This window comes from Tiliqua scincoides, chromosome 1 (assembly GCF_035046505.1).
Source record: "Tiliqua scincoides isolate rTilSci1 chromosome 1, rTilSci1.hap2, whole genome shotgun sequence".
In the NCBI taxonomy this organism is placed as follows: Eukaryota; Metazoa; Chordata; class Lepidosauria; order Squamata; family Scincidae; genus Tiliqua; species Tiliqua scincoides.
In genome coordinates, this window is record NC_089821.1 from 283631416 (window position 1) to 283637415 (window position 6000).

Below are 6000 nucleotides of genomic sequence, written 5' to 3' on the forward strand. Positions count from 1 at the left end.
AGCCCCTCAGGGGCGGGGCGGGGCAGGCAGAAAAAGGATGGAGGGTCCAGCTGCCTCTCCAGAAGTGAAAATGAAACTGCTGCTGGGAGGTTTTCCCAGAAGAATCATCTGATTTCTGCTTCCTGGTCGCTGTCTCAGTTCTGCAAAAAGGTGGTCTCATTTCTGCTGAAACGGTTTCCTCAAATCCCTGGTGTGTGGGGCTCTGTTGTGGCTACTCAAAGTAGGGAAAGGCACTCTTCAAAGGCTTTTCTTTGATATCATCACTTCGTTATTCCAGGGTTTAGCTCTGTCTGGAAAGGAAACAAGGTTTGGGGTTGAGACTTGTCTTTGGCCCAGAGTGGTTCACTATGAAATTATCATCTCCCATTTTTTTTGACACTAGCCAACTCTTGCCTGCATGATGTCCTAGTTACTCTCACCTATGTCTCACCTTGTAAATTATTTTAGGAATGTAAGAGGAGCCCTGCTGCATCAGGTTGCAAACGCCTCAGTGGGAGAAAGCTGCATTGGCACATCCAGATGCGCCAATGCACGGAGGCCGGAGGAAGCCTCTGCGGCGACTTCCTTCCCACCGCTTGTGCTAGTGCACCCGTGCCAACACAAGCATCAAAGGTAGGCGTGTGGGGCGGGGAGGACACGGGAGGGGGTCATTTCTGGGTGGGGGGACGGCAGGCGATGGGTGGCCCTGGGTGGCCCATACGGGGAGCTGGGGGCGGGGCTGGGACCCAGCAGTTATGCCAGATCCCAAACCCCGTCCCTGGGGAGAACAGAGCGGCTTCGAGCCGCTCCGCTCTCCTCTGATTTGCGCCACCTCCAGAGGTGCACCTCCAGAGGTGGCGCAGGTCTGAGGAGACCCATTGGGGTGCACAGCCCTTACCCAGGGGTAAGGGGAAGAGCTTCCCCTTGCCCCTGGCTGAGCCACTGCAGCCAACAAACCTGTGTTGGATGCAGCGCAAGCCTCCTGGCTTGCCTGCTCCAGTGCAGTTTTGGATTGCGCCCTAAAGGTTTGAATGATGTGACTCATCTTAGCTTTCACCTCTAAAACCTTTAATCCAGTTCTTTGCCTGTCTTACTCGTAACCTGAAGCATTATGCGGTTGTTGCTTCCTTTCCTGGTTTAGGGCTTTTACACTAGGAACCAGATGGTAGCACTGAGGCCTTCCCAATGCCTTACATTCCAGGAGAAGTTCCCTGTGAGATATGTCAGTTTATGTCTCACCTTGTAAATTATTTTAAGAATGTAAGAGGAGCCCTGCTGCATCAGGCCCAAAGGCCCAGCTTCCTGCATGAAGCTGGGCCTTTGGACTTGACCCAGAGTAGCCCACCAGATGGTCTAACTCTCCCAACACTCAATTTTAGCGAATGCCCCCTGGTTTGTGACAACTTGGAGTAGGAAGCACCAGTAGGAAGGCTATGCCACCTTGCCAGTGCCGGATCTGAAGCCGCTGGCGTTGATAAGTACAGTGCCAAGCAGCACAGGGGTGGGGGAGGGTAGAACTGAGGGGGGAGGGATGTTTGGGGTGGAGAGGGGGCAGATCAGGCCCAGGGGGAGCAGGATCAACAGAGGAGGCATCTGCCATATCCTAACCCTCTTCCTGAGCCTGAGAGCCTTACATGGAGCTTTTCAGACTTGCACTAAAAATTTTGCTGGCTCAGATCCAAGTAGCCGCATTAGGCAGGCATGGGCTTGGGACAAATAATCCCTTACCTCAAGAAGACATCCAACCTGCTGGATTCCAACCTGGGATACAGTGTGGGCCGAACAACCCTGCTGTGCCAATACTGGATAGGATTGGGCTGCCAGGCCAGTAAGTGGTTCTTAACTAGTTCCCTATCTTAATCTGCAGACCTGTGCTGTTCATATTTCCAATACTTCTGTGGGGATGCTGGAGTTTCTCCCCATTGGTCAATGATCCAGCATCCACATTTGCCCTATCCTCCTCTGAGAGAAGATGAATGCAAAGGAGTTGAGCCTTCCAACTTCTCTTTGTCACCAGACACCAAATGACCATCCTTGTTGAGCAACAAACCCACCTTCTAATTTCTCTTCCTTTAGGCATACCTTAAAAAGCCCTTTTTGTTATTCTTGACATCCCTGGTCAGGGACTACTCACCCTGATTAGAAATGGAAGCAGTGGAATGGGCTTGGAATGTATGTTTGCATGTCAATGGTGGGTGTAAAACAGGGAGCAATGGTGGATGCTTCTGAGTTTGGCAGATGACTAGTTGTAGGGCAGTGTTTCTCAAACTGTGGGTCATGAGCCTATTTCAGGTAGGTCCCCATTTATTTCAATATTTTATTTTTAATATAGTAGACTTGATGCTCCCATGATATGTGTCCGCATTTGGAGACATGTTACAAATCTGTACTTTTAACAGGTACTATGTATATGCCTTTAACAACGATAGTAAATTTGACTTGTGTCTTCTGTGTAAGTATGGGTAGGATTGCAGCCTAGGATTGTTAAAAATTTTCCTGCTTGATGATGTCACTTCCAGCCATGACATCACTTCTGGTGGGTCCTGACATTTTCATTCTAAAAAGTGGATCCGAATGCTAAAAGTGTGAGAACCACTGTTCTAGGAGAAATTGATTGAAGGTGTTAAGAGAGTAGAGGACTCATTGGTTTCAGTGGGGCTTACTCTCCATTAAATGTGCAGGCAAAGAGGGCCAGTGGAGGTACAAGTGGAACCACCCACGGGGGGGGGGGGGGGAACCCTTAATAATTGATGAAATGTACATAATTTCTAATCTGTTATGACATATGATATGTGAAGAAGGGGGGCACTGTTTTCCTTGAACTGGGTGAGAGATCTGTGGGTTAAGTGCAGCCAAATAAGCAGAATTAAATGTTGCAGAAGATGACCTTGCAGAAGTCAGGAATAACAGAGGACTGAAAACACTCATAAGCACAATGACTGAAATTTTAATTATTGAACTTTAAACACAATCTTACTATTCGTGTTTAAAATGATAAAATAGATCGTTAAAAAACTGATGGTGTGCCTTGACCATTTTAGCGCCTTGTGATCTAGAGTCGCAGTGGCCACCGTCTTTCCACCTGCGCTTCTGCTGCCCCAGCCTCTGCGCCTTCCCCAGCCGGACAAAGACTCCTCGCTGCAGCCCTTCGTTCGTCCCAACAGGAGCAGCAAAGGGGGAGGAGCTACGCTGGCTGTATGCAGATGAGCCACTGCAGGGAATTATGGGATGCGAGCATCAGGGGGCGATTCGGCCTTGAAGTGGGGAGGGCGCCTACCATTTTGGCGCTGCGAATCGGAGAGCTTGCCGATGGCGGTCCCGGCACCCGTGAGAGGCGCGGAAAGAAGGGAGACCGCCGCCCGCCGTGGCCTGTAGAGCAGCGGGCGGCGAAGGCGAGGGTTTGGCGGAAAAAAGAAAGCATACTTACCTGGCAGGGGAGACACCTTGATCATGAAGGAGGTTTTCCCAGGGTGAGGCTCATCCATTGCACTGCGGGTGTGCTGACCCCTGCGATTTCCCCAAATGCGGGAAACTCGACTGCATAATTTGTGGTAGTGGGGGACTGCGTTCGCGCTTTCCCCTGGCGTGTGCTGTTTAAAAACAGATTTGAAAGAATATAAGTGTAGAAAGTTTGTTAGAGCGCGGGTGTAAAAATTCCAGTTATGGGAAAAAGGTGCTAAAGCGATAAGTTCGTATTTTGCTTACATTAGAAGAGGCCACTGTGAGAGACAGAAAGATATGAGGTTAGGGTAGGTGGTGACACAGTCTGTGGACTCGGTTTTCAAAAAGCCTTGTCTAACTCAACAGGTTTTCAATCCCAGTTGTGCAATAGTCCTTCACAGTGATAGCATCCTCTATGGGGAACACAGGTGCTGGAGAAAGCACACCCCAAAAATGGCTTCCTAGAGTTTCTTCCCATAAAGGCTCCATGTCTTTAATTACAGATAAAGCTCCAGGATTTTCCGCTTGTTCCATTCACTCCAAACTAGAAAGAAAACTCTGCCAGGCATGTAAATTATCCCTTGATTATGTCCTCTGAGGCTCAAGGAAATGGTATTCTTAGCCATATGTTACTATGTGATCAAAGTGATCATTGGGGAAGCCTCCCTCCAAGAACAGTCCCTTCTCCAGAATCCGTAGACATGCCCTGGCAACCAATCAAATGGAAGTCATCAGTCAGGAAACACCGGCAATGTCCAGGATCCTATAAACCTGCTGATATGGAAAGTCTGATGCCTCTTTCAAGTTCAAACACAGAGTTTGCTGAAATGCATGCAGTGATGGATGGGCTGCCCTTTCCCTCAACACATATATCCTTTAGAGGCCTTACTAGTATGTCACCACCTGGAGTCTTGACCTTAGTGGTTGTTCAGTGCCTTCTCACATGCCCTGATAAGGAGATAAGACACAATACAAGAGTTTGACTAAGTAAGCCTGTCACATCAGGGCCAAAAACAGCAAGCATGATAAATCAATGGAGAGAAAACCTATTGAACTTGTCTTTTGAACATATGGCCTATCGACGGCAATCATTATTGGATGTATTTGAAAATATTAGGCAGCCATTTATTAGTAGGTTATTTGGCGATAAGTAATACCCTGATAATTACACTTTTTAATATTTTTTTTCCAATTTACTCCAAACTTAATGTAAATGCCTATGCAAGTATTAGGTTCTGCCATCATACATCATATGCATGGACATTGGAAATTGGAAATAAGGGGGAAAGGTTTGGCTAGAAAGAAGTACCAATTTTCATGTTCGTGTCAAAAACAACTGAAGTTTGAGATGGTACCAGACATGTGTGCCTATCATGTTCATTTCCTAGGCTGTTGTTTGGATAGCCAAGAATCAGCACTGTTTCTGAGAGCCATTTCTGGGAGTTGGGTATTCTGAAAAAGAAAAACTTCTTCTTGCATGGAGGAGGCCAGACCACTTAAAGATCAATTGTGAAGCACAGGTCTACAGAGCTTGCATCTTGAGTACACTTCTGTACTGCAGCGAGTCACGGACTCTTCACTCACAACAGGAGAGGTAACTGACCGCTTTCCACATCTGCTGCCTGCTATCACCTGGCAGGACAAAGTTCCAAACAACACAGTTTTAGAATGAGCTGGAATCCCTAGCATGTGCACACTGCTGAAACAGAGACGCCTGCGTTGGCTTGGTCATGTCGTGAGAATGGGCGATGGTCAGATCCCAAAGGATCTCCTCTTTGGAGAATTCATGCAGGGAAAGAGCCCAACAGGTAGACCACAGTTGCAATACAAGGACATCTGTAAGAGGGATCTGAAGGCCTTAGGAATGGACCTCAATAGATGGGAAACCTTGGCCTCTGAGCATCTTGCTTGGAGGCAGGCTGTGCAGCATGGCCTTTCCCAGTTTGAAGAGGCACTTGCCCAACAAGAGGCAATGAGGCAAAGAAGGAAGGCCCATGGCCAGGGAGACACACCAGGTACAGACTACATTTGCTCCCAGTGTGGAAGAGATTGTCACTCCTGAATTGGCCTCTTCAGCCACACTAGACGCTGTTCCAGAACCACTTTTCAGAGCACGATACCATAGTCTCCCAAGACTGAAGGATGCCAATGAATGATGAGCAACCCCTAGTGTAAAGTTTAGAGAGTAGCACCATTTTTGTGCTTGTTCACAATAGATGGAGACCAGGGTCGATTGCTTCCATACTGTCATGTTGATGAGACATATTTTGCGCCCATAATAATAAAATGAACAATTATTCAGGCTCCATAGAAAAAACCAGTAATCAAAGTTCTCTCCTCCCACTGGGAATAGGGACAAATTAAGGACCATTCACGAAAGTGTGTATAGTATTGCTGGCATGGAACCTTTAGCATCATCTACTATGGCATGTGCTACTGAATGAGGGCTATCAACTGGATAAACTACTATGTAAGCAGAAATATTGAATATAGAGTGGTAGGTCAAAAACTAGACACCCCTACTTACTGTCCTTACAGAAATCTGCAATTTTAAAAAATAAGATCTGAGTTAAAGGCAGT

The 6000-nt window shown here is 47.4% G+C and overlaps 1 non-coding gene across 1 annotated transcript; it reads left to right on the forward strand.

Moving 5' to 3' along the window:
- The first annotated feature begins 3398 nt into the window (after positions 1-3398).
- On the forward strand, positions 3399-3562 carry LOC136638357 (U1 spliceosomal RNA). The gene has a single exon (XR_010793594.1). It is a non-coding gene; the product is annotated as a U1 spliceosomal RNA (small nuclear RNA).
- The last annotated feature ends 2438 nt before the right edge of the window (positions 3563-6000 follow it).